The sequence below is a fragment of the Phoenix dactylifera genome, chromosome 5, assembly GCF_051530095.1.
Source record: "Phoenix dactylifera cultivar Ajwa chromosome 5, Ajwa_hap1_PhDact_Kaust_v1.1, whole genome shotgun sequence".
Taxonomy (NCBI): Eukaryota; Viridiplantae; Streptophyta; class Magnoliopsida; order Arecales; family Arecaceae; genus Phoenix; species Phoenix dactylifera.
Genome location: NC_143194.1, coordinates 14,180,446 through 14,198,813, shown reverse-complemented (window position 1 = coordinate 14,198,813; position 18,368 = coordinate 14,180,446). Strand labels below are relative to the sequence as shown.

General features: G+C 41.4%; 2 long non-coding RNA genes across 2 annotated transcripts; both read left to right on the top strand.

The window, feature by feature from the left end:
* Window positions 1–10,107: 10,107 nt before the first annotated feature.
* Window positions 10,108–11,485, top strand: LOC148703403 (uncharacterized). The gene is made up of 2 exons (XR_015986993.2): window positions 10,108–10,542; window positions 11,226–11,485. It is a non-coding gene; the product is annotated as an uncharacterized LOC148703403 (long non-coding RNA).
* A 207-nt stretch (window positions 11,486–11,692) lies between these two features.
* Window positions 11,693–13,479, top strand: LOC148703402 (uncharacterized). The gene is made up of 2 exons (XR_015986992.2): window positions 11,693–13,102; window positions 13,204–13,479. It is a non-coding gene; the product is annotated as an uncharacterized LOC148703402 (long non-coding RNA).
* The last annotated feature ends 4,889 nt before the right edge of the window (window positions 13,480–18,368 follow it).

Here is an 18,368-nt window from a genome sequence, read left to right as displayed (position 1 = left end):
ACTGGTGGATGGTAGGACTCACAGGGATTATCTCGATGATCGATAAACCCTAAAGAGTAGAGTTGGAATCGTTCCAATCCATTGAAAGGAGTTTTCAATGATATTGTGATAGAGATCATAATATATCTCACTACCAGTCAGAGTAGAACCTATGGGGTCACACACACTAGAAGTAATGACCGATCCGATGGTTGAAACGTGATTAGGAATCACAAGTAATCAATTTGATTGATAATAAGTTGAAGAAGGAACAAAGGGAATTGATTAATTGGACTTAAAACAAGAGTCCTACTTGGAGTAGGATTCATAGAGTCCTAATTGGATTAGGACTAGAAATCCTACTTGGACTGGGATTCCTACTTGGACTGGGAATCCTATTTGGAGTAGGACTAGGAGTCCTACTTGGAGTAGGATTCATAGAGTCCTAATTGGATTAGGACAGGAATCCTACTTGGACTGGGATTCCTACTTGGACTGAAAATCCTATTAGGAGTAGAACTAGGATTCCTACTTGGAGTAGGATTCCTATAATCCTAATTAGATTAGGAGTTTTGAATTAAATTTGGATTCCTACTTGGAGTAAGATTCCTAGAATCCTAATCGGATTAGGACTTCGAATTCAAATTAGAGTCCTAATTGGATTAGGACTAGAATTAAACAAGTCCTAATTGGATTAGGATTTCTTAAGTCCCAATTAATTATTAATCCAATGAATCAAGATGGCTCCTAATTAGATTAGGATTGAAGAGTTCAATTGAGTCATGGTTCATTCAAGTTCTAATTGGATTAGGACTAGCATAGATTGAATCCAATTGATTCATGATTTGGACTAAACCAAATAGGAGCCCTAGATGCTATTTAAGAGGAGGCTTGGGGGCTGACCTAATTCATATGAGAAGCTCTCCCCTTGTGGCCGTACGCCCCCTTTCTCCTCTCCTCTTGGATCAGCCGCAAGCAAGAAAGAAAAAGATCCATGGTGGTCTCCTTCTTCCTCCTCCGTTTGGGATTCAACGCAAGGAAAGGAAAGGCTGCATCTAGCTTTTTGGATCTTCTTCCTTGATCCTTTCATCTTCTTCCTCCTCCCTCTAGCATTCAAGAGTTGAAAGAAAGGGAGGTGATCAGCCATCAAAACCAATCTCTGCAAGGGAGCTAGCACCCCGGGGAGATTAGAGCGATTGGATCGGTCCTCTGCTTCGTGTGGATACCCGTAGAGGCCGGGCACTTGAACGGCTTCAAGCGAACCTTCATCCTAAACCACGAACTTCAGTTTGCGGTGATCATCTACCTGCACAAGGTGAAAATCTGATCTTCCTAAAGTTATTAAAAGTTTTTAATCCTTATCTATCTACGAACGGTTTTGAACAACGTTCATGCGATGAACGGTTGATCCCGCGCATGCCTCTTCCGCTGCATCTAAATTTTTTTAAATTTCAGCGGCATGATCGGGGTTTTCTAACAGTGGTATCAGAGCCTAGGCTTCGTAGATTAAGGTAAGGATTAATTATTAATAGGCTTATTAGATCTGAAATTGAAAGATTATGCATGCTGAAAATTTTCTGCATGCAGATTTTTTCTAGGGTGCTGATTTTTGCATGCTGATTTTTATATGATAAGATGGTGATTCTAATTGCATTGTTAATGAGATTACAAAGTTTGGAATCATGATTAGCATGATCAGCAACCTATGTCATGTGATAATCAGTTAGTTTTCAGATCTGAAAATTATAATTGCTGCATGTGGTGATGATCATAGGATTCAAACCCTTTTGGTATCAAATGTAATGACCTGCGATGCGATCTGTGATGTCATGTAATTTTTCAGATGCTTGCATGCATCTTATTTGATGTTTTGAGAGGCCTGCGTGCCTCCTAAAAGGGAGATGTAATTTATTTTTGTTTTTATTTTATATCTGGTTGTATTTCTGTGATGTGATGTACGTCAACGATCAAGTCAAAGATGATGCATGAGATGAGCAGGGGTCTAAGCGGTTGATGGCGATTGGATCAAGAGTTGGTCAAGGATCAAATCAAGGAGGCTTGGAACCAATTCAAGAGTTGAAGACAAGTTGATCGATTGACGTGCATGTGCTTGTAATATGACCTAATTAGAATCCATGATCATCACCTATTTAAAGTTTAGCTTTAATTATTGCTGCGATTATAACTGCCTGTAATGTGCCGTTTGCATGTGATGTGAATGAGAGTCGGGTAGATAGGTTTACATGTGATGTAGCAAACCCAATTGAGACCTAGATTAAAACCTCCTCAATCAAGTCGAGAGTGAACCGACATGAGCAAGTCATATTAGATTAATTGATCTAATTGGTGTCTAGGAAAGCATGAAAGGTGGTTACTTAATTAGGACCTTACTCTCTGAGTAAGGGGAGCCTCCCACCTGCTTATCTGGCCAATTGTTCGATTACCTCTTATGAAGAGCTCAAGTTACAAACACTAAGACCTGATTAACCAATATTAAGTCAATAGGTCTTCCACTGTAGTAGAGCTGCTAAGGCCTTTCTGATGTTGATTTGTCTCGGCTGGACACAGTGGTCAAGTTGCATCGGGGGGCTGGACCTCTCTATAGACATGAGATGTTGTAGGGTAAAGGTGGGGTTGGGCACCAATAACTGTTAGGTGAGGACCCAATGACGACTTTATTTCTACGGTTATACGGTGGGTCTGACTTAACTAAGAAATGGGACCAATAACTGTTAGGTGAGGTCTTCATGGCTTAGAGACCAAGTTGCACTGCAACATGCTTGAGAAGCATTGTACAAGAGTTGTACACTCATCCATCTATGTGTCACCAATAACTGTTAGGTGAGGTGCCATGTAGATTGGTGAGACCGCGGTACCTACTAGAAACCCTAGTCGCGTAGGATTTCCGTTTACTTACCAGGGGAGTGTAAGGGATTCGAAAAAATAGTGGGAGGTACATTTGTTCTAAAAGACCTTAGAACAAATTAATGATCAAGTACAAAAGTCTAACTAGAATCTTTACTCTCTGCAGATACAATGTCAGCTTCAAACCCTTTGACCCGTATTCTTGAGACCAACCGACTGACCGGAACCAATTACAAGGACTGGCTTAGAAACCTCAAAATTGTTTTGGACTGTGAGAAAATAGGCTACATACTCGATTCAGGTATTCCCACACTACCAACACGTCCTACTGATGTTCAGCGACAGATGCATCAAAAGTGGATGGATGATGACATTAGAGTTAAATGCTATATGATGGCATCCATGTCAAATGAACTCCAATGCCAGCATGAAAATATGAAGACTGCTAGGGACATACTAGCACACCTGCAAGAGTTGTATGGTGAGCAGAGTCGCACAGCTCATTTTGAAGTGTCCAAGAGGCTCTTCAAGACAAAGATGCGCAAAGGGCAGTCTGTCCGTGATCACGGTCTGACTATGATCAAGGACTTAGAGGAGCTTGAGAAGCTCGGAATGAACATGCACAAAGAATTGCAAGTGGATTTGATCCTACAGTCACTTCCTGATTCATTTGGTCAGTTTATAGTAAACTACCACATGAATAAGATTGAATGCACTAAGACTGAACTGATAAACATGTTGGTAAATGCTGAGGGAGCCTTGAAAGGTTCAAGGGGCAATGTCCTTGCTGCTGAGTTGACTTCTGGTTCCAAGAGAAAGTCTACTTGGAAGAAAAAAAAGCCTGCTAAGAAGCAGAAGAAAGACAAGAAGCCAAAGAAGGAAGTTCAAAAGAAAAAGGCTAACGACAAAGGAAAATGTTTCCACTGCAATGTCGACGGCCACTGGAAGAAAAACTGTCCTTCATACCTCGAGAGCCTGAAGAACAAGAAAGGTGACACACCTTCAGAAGGTATAGACTTGCTCATAATTGAAACTAATCTAACGGTTTCTTCTACTTCTAGTTGGGTTATAGATTCTGGTTCTAGTGCTCATTTGTGCACTACCATGCAGGGTCTAAAGGAAAGTAGAAGGCTGGCGGAAGGTGCGGTAACCCTTCGGGTTGGCAACGGGGCAAAAGTTGCTGCTGTGGCTGTGGGCACCTACCATCTGCGACTACCGTCTGGTTTTAGTTTATTGCTTAGAGACTGCTATTATGTACCTGCTGCTAGCAGAAATTTGATTTCTGTTTCATGTCTAGCACAGGAAGGTCATGTTTTTACTTTTGACAAAGACTGCTGTTCTATTTATTTCAGAAATAAAATAGTTGCACGTGGTTTTATGATTGACAGTCTCTATCATTTACATATGGATGTATCTGTGAATGTTACCGAGCAAGAAGTGAGTGCCAAAGGATCCAAAAGATCCAGGGATGAGATAAACCAAAAGTATTTGTGGCACCTTAGGCTTGGCCATATTGGAGAGGACAGAATGAACAAAATGGATAAAGATGGGCTTCTTGGCTCATTGACTTCCGAGTCATATCTAGTTTGCGAGTCCTGTCTTCAAGAAAAAATGGCTAGATTGCCCTTTGTAGGACATGGGGAGAGGACCACTGAAATACTTACCCTAGTACATACAGATGTATGTGGCCCATTCGATGTGCTAGCCAGGAGACGTTATTCGTACTTCATTACCTTTACCGATGATTATTCACGGTATGGGTATGTGTATCTTATGAGACACAAGTTTGAATCTTTTGAAAAGTTCAAAGAGTTCAAGAATGAAGTAGAAAAACAAACTGGAAAACCTCTTAAGGCTCTTCGATCAGATCGAGGAGGAGAATACCTTAGTGGGGAATTTCGGGACTATCTCAAGGAAAATGGCATAGTCTCACAGTGGACACCTCCGGGTACACGTCAACTCAACGGGGTGTCAGAGAGGAGGAATCGGACCCTATTGGATATGGTCAAGTCCATGATGAGCTTCACTGATTTACCTATATTTCTTTGGGGAGATGCCTTACTCACAGCGATTTACCTACTGAATAGAGTTCCCTCTAAATCCGTTCCTACCACACCGTATGAGATATGGCATGGTAAGAAACCAAGTCTTGGTCATCTCAAGATTTGGGGATGTCCGGCCCACGTCAAAAGACTACAGGCGGACAAACTAGAGGCTAGGACCATAAGTGCTCGTTTTATAGGATATCCTAAAGAGTCATTAGGATACAATTTTTACATCTCAGAGGATCACAATGTGTTTGTGAGCCGTCATGCCATCTTCTTCGAAAATCAGTTTATCCTTGACAGAGGCAGTGGGAAGAAAATTGAGCTTGAAGAGAAAGTCTCTGAAAAGCAACGAGTCATGGATCCTATCGAACCCATTAATACAGAGCCAGTACACGATGTCCCTCAACCACCTCGCAGATCAAGTAGGGTCTCCCATCCTCCCGATAGATACTTAGGTATACTAGAAGAGGATACTGAGGAAATGTTTCTAGTGGGAGATAGGGATCACATACAAGATCCCTAAACCTACGACGAGGCGATATCTGATATCGATTCCGAGAAATGGCTGGAAGCCATGAAGTCAGAGTTAGACTCCATGCATTCCAACCAAGTCTGGACCTTAGTAGACCCACCAGAAGGTATTGTACCTATTGGATGCAAATGGATCTACAAAAGGAAAATAGGTTCAGATGGAGAGGTAGAGACCTATAAGGCAAGGCTTGTGGCGAAAGGGTATAGTCAGCGCGAAGGCATTGACTATCAGGAGACCTTTTCACCTGTAGCCATGCTAAAATCCATCTGAACATTGCTTACCATTGCAGCATTTCATGATTATGAAATCTGGCAGATGGATGTGAAAACTGCTTTCCTGAATGGATATCTTGATGAAGATATCTATATGGAACAGCCTTTGGGTTTCACTTCCAGTGATGGAGATCACAAGGTCTGCAAGCTGCAAAGGTCCATCTATGGACTAAAGCAAGCATCTCGGAGTTGGAACACTCGTTTTGATGATGCAATCAAAACGTTTGATTTCATCAAAAACGAAGAGGAACCGTGTGTTTACAAAAAGGTTAGTGGGAGTGCTGTCGTATTTCTCGTACTGTACGTGGACGACATCCTCCTAATAGGGAATGATATTCCCATGCTAACCTCGGTCAAGGTCTGGTTGTCAAAAAAGTTCTCCATGAAAGACCTTGGGGAAGCATCCTATATTTTGGGAATAAAGGTCTATAGAGATAGATCTAAAAGGATGCTTGGCCTATCACAGAAGATGTACATAGAGGAAGTGCTGAAGAGGTTCAGCATGGAAAACTCTAAAAGGGGTCTCTTACCCCTAAGGCATGGAATTAATCTCTCCAAGAAGATGTACCCCAACACATCTGAAGAGATTCAACGCATGAGCAAGATCCCCTATGCATCAGCAATAGGGAGCCTCATGTATGCCATGCTATGTACATGACTTGATATAGTACATGCTGTGAATGTCACGAGCATATGTCAAACAGATCCAGGCAAAAAAAGCACTGGATAGCTGTGAAGAACAGTCCTAAGTACTTGAGAAGAACTAAGGACATGTTCTTGGTCTTTGGGAGAAGATCAAAGTTGAAGGTAGAAGGATGCACACATATTGATGATAGAAAGTCTACATCAGAATATGTGCAATGGTGGTTCAGTAAATTGGAAGAGTTCCAAACAACCGATCATTATAGATTCTACCTTAGAAGCTGAATGTTAAGCCGTATCTAAGGGTGCAGTGGAAACCTTCTGGTTAAAAGTTCATTGCAGAGTTAGGTGTAATGTCATTAGATGCCATAACACTTTACTGCGATAACATTGGCACCATAGCACAAGCTATGGAGCCAAGGTCTCATCAGAAGTCCAAGCACATAGAGCGGCGCTTCCATCTCATACGCGACTATGTTGAGAAGAAATATGTAGAGGTGCAGAGAGTAGACTCCACGGATAACGTGGCAGACCCGTTCACTAAGCAGCTGAGTCAGCAGAAGACTGAAGCCCACCTTGAGAAGATGGGCCTAAGATATATGACCAATTGGCTTTAGTGCAAGAGGGAGATTGTTAGATGTATGCCCTAGAAGCCAATCTGGCTGACACATTGTTAATTCTAGGGACATAATTTTGTACTTGACTATTTATTATTGAATAAATAAAAGGCATCTTTTCATTCATATTATTTATGTGTCTATGAATCGTCTAAGAAATTAATAAGATGATGATGCATATTCTCAAGAGTTGAGAATTTGAGCCATGTATCATTGGTGATTAATTTCTAAATGCTCCTGATCAATGGATCATCACGAGGATGGTGATCGATCCGATCAGTGCACAGATCACTTTCCTTCTGAATGGACGAGACTTGAGTCCACAGTGTAGGGACACTGAAGTGATAGTGCAGGTGCTTGTTAGAGAACAAGGGTACTGAGCGTGACCAAGACAAGAAGTCACTTGGATGTCTATCCACTCGTCAGTGACTTGCTTGATGTTGCAGTAGTATGACTGGTCCTTTGACCTGCGGTGCTTCAGCTACTCACAGTGAGGTTATTGTAGTTTGACTACACGTATATATGGTCTCTAGTCATATGGGTCCTTGCAGTGTAGATTGGCTGCAGTAAGTTCACTGTAGGAGTAGGGTATGCACTTACATGGAATCTATCGACCTTGATAGAAGAGGAGTGATCCTATGTGATTTGTTAGACTGAGTTCTAAGACCTTGGCCAGGGCAGTAATATAAAGTGGAGAAAGAGTTTTCCACTATCGAACTCGAGTCGAATAAATCTTGACATATGACAGACGAAGGGGTTTGACGAGTTATCCATGACCTCCGTCCTGTAGGGATCCACGATAGTAGGACTGTATCACACGATAACTGCACCTAGAGGTTCATCATTCTATTCTACTGGGTAGCCACTACATGCTGCTAGGTGTCACTGGTGGATGGTGGGACTCACAGGGATTATCTCGATGATCGATAAACCCTAAAGAGTAGAGTTGGAATCGTTCCAATCCATTGAAAGGAGTTTTCAATGATATTGTGATAGAGATCATAATATATCTCACTACCAGTCAGAGTAGAACCTATGGGGTCACACACACTAGAAGTAATGACCGATCCGATGGTTGAATCGTGATTAGGAATCACAAGTAATCAATTTGATTGATAATAAGTTGAAGAAGGAACAAAGAGAATTGATTAATTGGACTTAAAACAAGAGTCCTACTTGGAGTAGGATTCATAGAGTCCTAATTGGATTAGGACTAGAAATCCTACTTGGACTGGGATTCCTACTTGAACTGGGAATCCTATTTGGAGTAGGACTAGGAGTCCTACTTGGAGTAGGATTCATAGAGTCCTAATTGGATTAGGACAGGAATCCTACTTGGACTGGGATTCCTACTTGGACTGGAAATCCTATTAGGAGTAGGACTAGGATTCCTACTTGGAGTAGGATTCCTATAATCCTAATTAGATTAGGAGTTTTGAATTAAATTTGGATTCCTACTTGGAGTAGGATTCCTAGAGTCCTAATCGGATTAGGACTTCGAATTCAAAATAGAGTCCTAATTGGATTAGGACTGTTAGATGTATGCCCTAGAAGCCAATCTAGCTGACACATTGTTAATTCTAGGGACATAATTTTGTACTTGACTATTTATTATTGAATAAATGAAAGGCATCTTTTTCATTCATATTGTTATTGTGTCTATGAATCGTCCAAGGAATTAATAAGATGATGATGCATATTCTCAAGAGTTGAGAATTTGAGCCGTGTATCATTAGTGATTAATTTCTAATTGCTCCTGATCGATGGATCATCACGAGGACGGTGATCGATCCGATGAGATCAGTGCACACATTGCTTTCCTTATGGATGGACGAGACTCGAGTCCACAGTGTGGCGACACTGAAGTAATAGTGCAGGTGCTTGTTAGAGAACAAGGGTACTGAGCGTGACCAACACAAGAAGTCACTTGGATGTCTATCCACTCGTCAGTGACTTGCTTGATGTTGCGGTAGTGTGACTAGTCCTTTGACCTGCGATGCTTCGGCTACTCACAGTGAGGTTATTGTAGTTTGACTGCACAAATACATGGTCTCTAGCCATATGGGTCCATGCAGTGTAGATTGGCTGCAGTAGGTTCAATGTAGGAGTAGGGTATGCATCTACAAGGAATCTATCGACCTTGATAGAAAAGGAGAGATCCTATGTGATTTATAAGACTGAGTTCGTAAGACCTCGGCCGGGGCAGATTGCACAGTGGAGAAAGAGTTCTCCGCTCTCGAACTTAAGTCGAATAAATCTTGACATATGACAGACGAAGAGGTTTGACGAGTTATCCATGACCTCCGTCCTGTACGGATCCACGATAGAAGGACTGTATCACATGATAACTGCACCTAGAGGTTCATCATTCTATTCTGCTGGGTAGCCACAACATGCTGCTAGGTGTCACTAGTGGATGGTGGGACTCATAGGGATTATCTTGATGATCGATAAACCCTAATGAGTAGAGTTGGAATCGTTCCGACCCATTGAAAGGAATTTTCAATGATATTGTGATAGAGATCACAATATATCTCACTACCAGTCAGAGTAGAACCTATGGGGTCACACACACTAGAGGCATTGACCGATCCGATGGTTGAATCATGATTAGGAATCACAAGTAATCAATTCGATTGATAATAAGTTGAAGAAGGAACAAAGGGAATTGATTAATTGGACTTAAAACAAGAGTCCTACTTGGAGTAGGATTCGTAGAGTCCTAATTGGATTAGGACTAGAAATCTTACTTGGACTGGGATTCCTACTTGGACTGAGAATCCTATTTGGAGTAGGACTAGGATTCCTACTTAGAGTAGGATTCCTATAATCCTAATTAGATTAGGAGTTTTGAATTAAATTTGGATTCCTACTTGGAGTAGGATTCCTAGAGTCCTAATCGGATTAGGACTTCGAATTCAAATTAGAGTCCTAATTGGATTAGGACTAGAATTAAACGTCCTAATTGGATTAGGATTTCTTAAGTTCCAATTAATTATTAATCCAATGAATCAAGATGACTCCTAATTAGATTAGGATTGAAGAGTTCAATTGAGTCATGGTTCATTCAAGTTCTAATTGGATTAGAACTAGCATTGATTGAACCCAATTGATTCATGATTTGGACTAAACCAAATAGGAGCCCTAGATGCCTTTAAAAGGCTTTGAAAGGAGGTGCCCTAATGAGATGTGGAAGCCCTCCTCCTCTCCAACTCGTGGCCACCCTTCTCCCCTCTTGGTTTCAGCCGCCATCAGCAAAAAGGTGAGAAGAAGAAAGCTTGGCGGCAGCCTCCTCCCTCTCCAACGCAGGGGAAAGAAAAGGGCTGCAAGGTGCATTGATTCTTCTTCAAGATCCCTCCTTCTTCTTCCTCCTCCCAAGCACAATCAAGAGTTGATTGAAAGGGAGGTGATCAGCCATCAAAAACATATCTCTGCAAGGGAGCTAGCACCCCGGGGAGATTGGAACGTTTGGATCGGTTTCTGCTTCGTGTGGATACCCGTAGAGGCCGGGCACTTGAACGGTTTCAAGCGAACCTTCATCCAAATACCACGATCATCAGTTTGCGGTGATCATCTACCCGCACAAGGTGAAGATATGATCTTCTAATGTTATTTAAAAGTTTTTAATCCTTATCTATCTACGAACGGTTTTTAAACAACGTTCATGCAATGAACGGTTGATCCCGCGAATGCCTCTTCCGCTGCATCTGAATTTTTTTGAATTTTCTGCGGCATGGGCGGGTTCCCAACAGTGGTATCAGAGCCTAGGTTTCGTAGATTAAGGTAAGAATTAATTATCTAAAGGCATCTTAGATCTGAAAATTGAAGGATTATGCGTGCTGAAAATTTCTGCATGCAGATTTTTTCTAGGGTGCTGATTTTTGCATGCTGATTTTTATGTGATAAAAAGATGATTCTAATTACATTGTTAATGGGATTACAATGTTTAGAATCATGATTAGCATGATCAGCAACCTATGTCATAACATAATCAATTAATTCTCAGATCTGAAAATTATAATTGTTGCATATGGTGATGATTATAGGATTCAAACCCTTTTGGTATTAAATGTAAAGACCTGCGATGTGATCTGCAATGTCATGTAATTTTTCAGATGCTTGCATGCATCTTATTTAATGTTTTGAGAGGCCTGCGTGCCTCCTAAAAGGGAGATGCAATTTATTATTATTTTTATTTTATATCTGGTTGTATTTCTGTGATGTGATGTACGTCAACGATCAAGTCGAAGATGATGCATGAGATGAACAGGGGTCTAAGCGGTTGATGGCGATTGGATCAAGAGTTGGTCAAGGATCGAATCAAGGAGGCTTGGAACCAATTCAAGGGTTGAAGACCAGTTGATCGATTGACGTGCATGTGCTTGTAATATGACCTAATTAGAATCCATGATCATCACCCATTTAAAGTTTAGCTTTAATTATTGCTGCGATTATAACTGTCTGCAATGTGCCGTTTGCATGTGATGTGAATGAGAGTCGGGTAGATAGGTTTACATGTGATGTAGCAAACCCAATTGAGACCTAAATTAAAACCTCCTCAATCAAGTCGAGAGTGAACCAACATGAGCGAGTCATATTAGATTAATTGATCTAATTGGTGTCTAGGAAAGCATGAAAGGTGGTTACTTAATTAGGACCTTACTCTCTGAGTAAGGGGAGCCTCCCACCTGCTTACCTGGCCAATTGTTCGATTACCTCTTATGAAGAGCTCAAGTTGCAAACACTAAGACCTGATTAACCAATATTAAGTCTATAGGTCTTCCACCGTAGTAGAGCTGCTAAGATCTTTCTGATGTTGATTTGTCTCGGCTGGACACAGTGGGCAAGTTGCATCGGGGGGCTGGACCTCTCTATAGACATGAGATGTTGTAGGGTAAAGGTGGGGTTGGGCACCAATAACTGTTAGGTGAGGACCCAATGACAACTTTATTCCTACGGTTATACGGTGGGTCTGACTTAACTAAGAAATGGGACCAATAACTGTTAGGTGAGGTTTTCATGGCTTAGAGACCAAGTTGCACTGCAACATGCTTGAGAAGCATTGTACAAGAGTTGTACATTCATCAATCTATGTGTCACCAATAACTGTTAGGTGAGGTGGCATGTAAATCGGTGGGACCGCAGTACCCACTAGAAACCCTAGTCGTGTGGGATTTTCGTTTTTCTACCAGGGGAGTGTGAGGAATTCGAGAAAATAGTGGGAGTTACATTTGTTCTAAAAGACCTTAGAACAGATTAAGGATCAAGTACAAAAGTCTAACTAGAATCTTTACTCTCTGCAGATCATAATGTCAGCCTCAAACCCTTTGACCCGTATTCTTGAGACCAACCGATTGACTGGAACCAATTACAAGGACTGGCTAAGAAACCTCAAAATTGTTTTGAACTGTGAGAAACTAGGCTACATACTCGAAAATGATATCCCTAGACTACCAGCACGTCCTACTGATGATCAGCGTGTGACGCATCAAAAGTGGACGGAAGATGACATCAGAGTCAAGTGCTATATCATGGCATCCATGTCCAATGAACTACAATGCCAGCATGAAAATATGAAGACTGCTAGGGGCATACTGGCACACCTACAAGAGTTGTATGGTGAGCAGAGTCGCACAACTCGTTTTGAAGTGTCCAAGAGGCTCTTCAAAACAAAGATGTGCGAGGGGCAGTCCGTCCATGATCACGGTCTGACTATGATCAAGGACCTTGAGGAGCTTGAGAAGCTCGGTATGAACATGCACAAGGAATTGCAAGTAGATCTGATCCTTCAATCCCTTCCTGATTCATTTGGACAGTTTATAGTAAACTACCACATGAATAAGATCGAATGCACTAAGACTGAACTGATAAATATGTTGGTAACTGCTGAGGGAGCCTTGAAAGGTTCAAGGGGCAATGTCCTTGCTGCTGAGTTGACTTCTGGTTCCAAGTGAAAGTCTACTTGGAAGAAAAAGAAGTCTGCTAAGAAGCAGAAGAAAGACAAGAAGCCAAAGAAGGAAGTTCAAAAGAAAAGGGCCAATGACAAAAGAAAATATTTCCACTGCAATGTCGACGGCCACTGGAAGAGGAACTGTCCTTCATACGTCGAGAGCCTAAAGAACAAGAAAGGTGACACACCTTCAGAAGGTATAGACTTGCTCATAATTGAAACTAATCTAACGGTTTCTTCTACTTCTAGTTGGGTTATAGATTCTGGTTCTAGTGCTCATCTATGCACTACCACGCAGGGTCTAAAGAAAAGTAGAAGGCTGGCGGAAGGTGCGGTAACCCTTCAGGTTGGCAACGGGGCAAAAGTTGCTGCTGTGGCTTGGGCACCTACCATCTGCGACTACCGTCTGGTTTTAGTTTATTACTTAGAAACTGCTATTATGTACCTGTTGTTAGCAGAAATTTGATTTCTGTTTCATGTCTAGCACAGGAAGGTCATGTTTTTACATTTGACAAAAACTGCTGTTCTATTTATTTCAGAAATAAAATAGTCGCACTTGGTTTTATGATTGACAGTCTCTATCATTTGCATATGGATATATTTATAAATGTGTCTGAGCAAGAAGTGAGTGCCGAAGGATCCAAAAGATCCAGGGATGAGATAAACCAAAAATATTTGTGGCACCTCAGGCTTGGCCATATTGGAGAGGACAGAATGAACAAAATGGATAAAAATGGGCTTCTCGGCTCATTGACTTCCGAGTCATATCCAGTTTGCGAGTCCTGTCTTCAAGAAAAAATGGCCAGATTACCCTTTGTAGGACATGGGGAGAGGACCACTGAAATACTTACCCTGGTACATACAGATGTATGTGGCCCATTCGATGTGCTAGCCAGGGGGCGTTATTCATACTTCATTACCTTTACCAATAATTATTCACGGTATGGGTATGTGTATCTTATGAGACACAAATCTGAATCTTTCGAAAAGTTCAAAGAGTTCAAAAATGAAGTAGAAAAACAAACTGGAAAATCCCTTAAGGCTCTTCGATCAGATCGAGGAGGAGAATACCTTAGTGGAGAATTCCGGGACTATCTCAAGGACAATGGCATAGTCTCACAATGGACTCCTCCGGGTACACCTCAACTCAACGGGGTGTCAGAGAGGAGAAATCGGACTCTATTGGATATAGTCCGGTCCATGATGAGCTTCACTGATCTACCGATGTTTTTTTGGGGAGATGCCTTACTTACCGCAGTATATCTACTTAATAGAGTTCCCTCTAAATCCGTTCCTACCACACCGTATGAGATATGGCATGGTAAGAAACCAAGTCTTGGTCATCTCAAGATTTGGGGATGTCCAGCCCACGTCAAAAGATTACAGGCGGACAAACTAGAGGCTAGGACCATAAGTGCTCGTTTTATAGGATATCCTAAAGAGTCATTAGGATACAATTTTTACGTCTCAGAGGAGCACAATGTGTTTGTGAGCCGTCATGCCATCTTCTTGGAAAATCAGTTTATCCTTGATAGAGGCAGTGGGAGGAAAATTGAGCTTGAAGAGAAAGTCTCTGAAAAGCAACGAGTCATGGATCCTATCGAACCCATTAATACAGAGCCAGTACACGATGTCCCTCAACCACCTCGCAGATCAAGTAGGGTCTCCCATCCTCCCGATAGATACTTAGGTATACTAGAAGAGGATACTGAGGAAATGTTCCTAGTGGGAGATAGGGATCACATACAGGATCCCAAAACCTACAACGAGGCGATATCTGATATCGATTCCGAGAAATGGTTGGAAGCTATGAAGTCAGAATTAGACTCCATGCATTCCAACCAAGTCTGGACCTTAGTAGATCCACCAGAAGGTATTGTGCCTATTGGATGTAAATGGATCTACAAAAGGAAGATAGGTTCGGATGGAAAGGTAGAGACCTATAAAGCAAGGCTGGTGGCGAAAGGGTATAGTCAACGCGAAGGCATTGACTATCAGGAGACCTTTTCACCTGTAGCCATGCTGAAATCCATCCGAACATTGCTTGCCATTGCAGCATTTTATGATTATGAAATCTGGCAGATGGATGTGAAAACTGCTTTCCTAAATGGATATCTTGAAGAAGATATCTATAGGGAACAGCCTTTGGGTTTCACTTCCAGTGATGGAGATCACAAGGTCTGCAAGCTGCAAAGGTCCATCTATGGACTAAAGCAAGCATCTCGGAGTTGGAACACTCGTTTCGATGATGCAATCAAAACGTTTGATTTCATCAAAAACGAAGAGGAACCGTGTGTTTACAAAAAGGTTAGTGGGAGCGCTGTCGTATTTCTCGTACTGTACGTGGACGACATCCTCCTGATAGGGAATGATATTCCCATGCTAACCTCGGTCAAGGTCTGGTTGTCAAAAAAATTCTCCATGAAAGACCTTGGGGAAGCATCCTATATTTTGGGAATAAAGATCTATAGAGATAGATCTAAAAGGACGCTTGGCCTATCACAAAAAATGTACATAGAGGAAGTGCTGAAAAGGTTCAGCATGGAAAACTCCAAAAGGGGTCTCTTACCCCTTAGGCATGGAATTCATCTCTCCAAGAAGATGTGCCCCAACACATCTGAAGAGATTCAACGCATGAGCAAGATTCTCTATGCATCGGCAATAGGGAGCCTCATGTATGCCATGCTATGTACACGACCTGATATAGCTCTTGCTGTGAGTGTCACAAGCAGATATCAGTCAAATCCAGGTGAAGAACACTGGACAGCTGTGAAGAATATTCTTAAGTACTTGAGAAGAACTAAAGATTTATTCTTGGTCTTTGGAGGATCATCAGAGTTGAAGGTAGAAGGGTACACAGATTCAGACTTCATGACTGACGTCGATGATAGAAAGTCAACATCTGGATATGTGTTCTTGTGCAATGGTGGTACGGTGAATTGGAAGAGTTCTAAACAACCGATCATTGCTGACTCTACTATGGAAGCTGAATACATCACCGCATCTGAAGCTGCTAAGGAAGGCTTCTGGTTCAAGAAATTCATTGCAGAATTAGACGTGATGACATCAGATGCCATAACACTCTACTGCGATAATAATGGCGCCATAGCTCTAGCTAAGGAGCCAAGGTTTCATCAGAAGTCCAAGCACATAGAGCGGCGCTTCCACCTCATACGCGACTATGTTGAGAAGAAGTATGTCGAAGTGCAGAGAGTAGACTCCGCGGACAACGTGGCAGACCCATTCACTAAGCAGCTGAGTCAGCAAAAGACTGAAGCCCACCTTGAGAAGATGGGCCTAAGATATATGACCAATTGGCTTTAGTGCAAGTGGGAGATTGTTAGATGTATGCCCTAGAAGCCAATCTGGCTGACACATTGTTAATTCTAGGGACATAATTTTGTACTTGACTATTTATTATTGAATAAATGAAAGGCATCTTTTTCATTCATATTGTTATTGTGTCTATGAATCGTCCAAGAAATTAATAAGATGATGATGCATATTCTCAAGAGTTGAGAATTTGAGCCATGAATCATTAGTGATTAATTTCTAAATGCTCCTGATCGATGGATCATCACGAGGACGGTGATCGATCCGATGAGATCAGTGCACACATTGCTTTCCTTATGGATGGACGAGACTCGAGTCCACAGTGTGGCGACACTGAAGTAATAGTGCAGGTGCTTGTTAGAGAACAAGGGTACTGAGCGTGACCAACACAAGAAGTCACTTGGATGTCTATCCACTCGTCAGTGACTTGCTTGATGTTGCGGTAGTATGACTAGTCCTTTGACCTGCGATGCTTCGGCTACTCACAGTGAGGTTATTGTAGTTTGACTGCACAAATACATGGTCTCTAGCCATATGGGTCCATGCAGTGTAGATTGGCTGCAGTGTTGGAATTTGTATCCTAAATGTCAATCGTCAGCATATTGATGATTGAATTTTGTAAATGAATTGACAAATTAATAAAGTGTTATTTGGCATTATTCATCATTTCATCTTCAAATGAACTCTTATATGATGAAGTCCTTAGGACTTATGTTATGATAAAGGAGGATTTATCTTTGAGTCCTTAAACTTGTTTGCGACGAAATGATATGTTGTTACTAGGACGACAACATTATCGAGATTAGGTCGTTGTGTGACATATATGTTGGTTGTCCTCTTAACCAAGGAGTGTGGAGACACTAGTATGCCACACAAGTGAAGTGTAGAAGTACATTTCACTAAACGTGACCAATTCCGGAACGCTCTACTGTCGAGAGATGTTCCGAGTGGATATGGGTATAAGTTTGGCCCTCTGACCTGAGACCGCAACCTGTGACTAGCAAGCAACTCACTGTACTTTGGTACCGGACTACCTGAATTTCTAATTCAGTGACGGAAGGTCACTGGGTGCAGTCAAGTACTTGCGTAGTCAGTTGTGAGTCAAGATGGAATTGACCCCTCCTGAAAACAGGAGATAATGTCTTGTGATTAATTTAGCAAAACCTTGGCCAGGGTAATCCCAGTGAGGAGTCACGGGATATCTAAAGTTAATCACATAATGGATGTACTAATTATAGGGTTGACAGTGAGCTCTAAGTCATCCTGGCATTAGGAGTCAAAGGGATTGAATTATACAGTAACCATAGTTCAGGGTTCCAGAATATTTGCTTCGCATATATTCGACCTATCCGGACGTCGGGTACCATTGCTAGATGGTCACATCGATTAGTGTAGAAAATTGTTCCTATACTACCGGCTTAGGTTCGAACCTATGAGGTCACACGCATAGAAGATTCCTGATTGATCAAGAAAGCTGATGAATGATTAAGAATCATTCAGGGGTAATTTGGTCAATTTGATTGGCAAATTATCTTATAAAATAATTAAAGTAATTATTGAAGGATTAATTAGTAATTAAATTACTAATAAACTCAATTTGATTGAGTCATTGGGCTAAAGATGAGCCAAATTGAATTGGATTCAAGTTTGGGCTCAATCAGGGTTTTGACCTGATTGGATTAGGTCAGAACCAAAAAGGACTTAAGCTGATCAAATTAATTTTAAATTAATTTGTTCTTAATTGGGGATTGACCTAATTGAATTAGGTCCAACACAAAGTAATAATTCAATTTGATTGAGTTTGCATGAGCCAAAATTGAATTGGATTCAATTTGAGCTCAATCAGGGTCTGACCTGATTAGATTGGGTTCAACCAAATTGCTTTGTTTTAATCGGGTTTGACCAAATTTGATTAGGTGCAACCCAAGGGGATTAGGCTCAGATGATGTGGCAATTATTGGTGACATGGAATTGGATTTCATGAATTTTAAATAAACCAAAATTATTGCATGGCACATGGACCCATTGCTTGACACATGGCGACATTGTTTGTTATTTGAATTTAAATTCAAACATTAAGCAATGTGTTAAATGATTTTAATCACTCAAACCATCAGCCAAGGTGGCGTC